Consider the following 842-nt stretch of genomic DNA (forward strand, 5'->3'; position numbering starts at 1 on the left):
AAAAAAAAAAAAAAAAAAAAAAAAAAAGGACAAAAAATCCCCACAATGTCCACAATGCCAAGAGTTTTAATTCCGCTCAGAAGTAATACCTAGTTTGTTCTCTCTCTCCCCCTCCAGGGCGGCAGAGCCCCGAGGATATCCCGGACGGCGGCTCCCCTCCTCGGACCTCTTCGGCCGGGCTCACCGTGTCCTTGCCCGCCGCCGCAAAGCCGCCTTCCTCCGCGCTCGGGCAGCACCCGCTTCTCCTCGCGGCGCTGCTCAGCTTTGGCAGGGACCGCGAAGTTGCACAAAGAGCACGTTCACAGCATCGCGGGAGCCCCGCGCTGGCGCTTTGTCCCCGGCGCTGGCCACTGCTGCGCTCCCCGCCCGCAGCGAGGGCTTCCGCGAAGGCTGAGCCAGCCCTAAACCTTCGCTCGGCTCCAGCTCCCTCGTCGGGATCGTTTCTGTTTCTCCCCCTCCTCTCCACTCTCCTCCCCACCCCTCGGCTCGCTACAATCCGCCGCTCTCCTTTTCCTCCGGGCTCCTCCGTCCCGCCGCGCCCCTCCTCCCCTCGCCGGGCTCCCCCCACGACCCGTGCGAGGCCCGGGCTGGCGCAGCACGCGAGCAGGAGCGGGGGAGCCCCTGCGACCGCCAGGCCCGGCGCTCGCGGGGAGCGAGGAAGGGGGGCTGTTCCCGTGCCGGGGTCACATCCCTCCCTGGCCCCCGGCTCCCCTCTCCTGGCCCCGGCGGCGGCGGCTCGCGGGGCGGAGCCGGCGGCCGAGCCGCCCCCTCTCCGTCTCCGCCGTCGGTTCGGGCTTGTGCAGCTCCCGCTCTTCCCAGCCCGGCTCTTCTCGTAGGGGAGC

General features: G+C 68.5%; 1 protein-coding gene across 6 annotated transcripts in view; it reads right to left on the bottom strand.

The window, feature by feature from the left end:
- LOC112951703 (ephrin type-B receptor 5) overlaps positions 1-198 on the bottom strand; it is a 67,711-nt gene extending 67,513 nt beyond the window's left edge. For 5 of the 6 annotated variants that reach the window (XM_026044449.1, XM_026044447.1, XM_026044450.1 and 2 more), the window contains exon 1: positions 90-156. The gene's annotated coding sequence lies outside the window, so the exon portion shown is untranslated. Of the gene's footprint in view, positions 1-89; positions 157-184 lie in introns of those variants that run through there. The other variant, XM_026044448.1, reaches the window with a different exon arrangement.
- Positions 199-842: the final 644 nt, after the last annotated feature.

Source organism: Nothoprocta perdicaria, unplaced genomic scaffold (genome assembly GCF_003342845.1).
Source record: "Nothoprocta perdicaria isolate Ctin4 unplaced genomic scaffold, notPer1 scaffold_366, whole genome shotgun sequence".
NCBI lineage: Eukaryota > Metazoa > Chordata > Aves > Tinamiformes > Tinamidae > Nothoprocta > Nothoprocta perdicaria.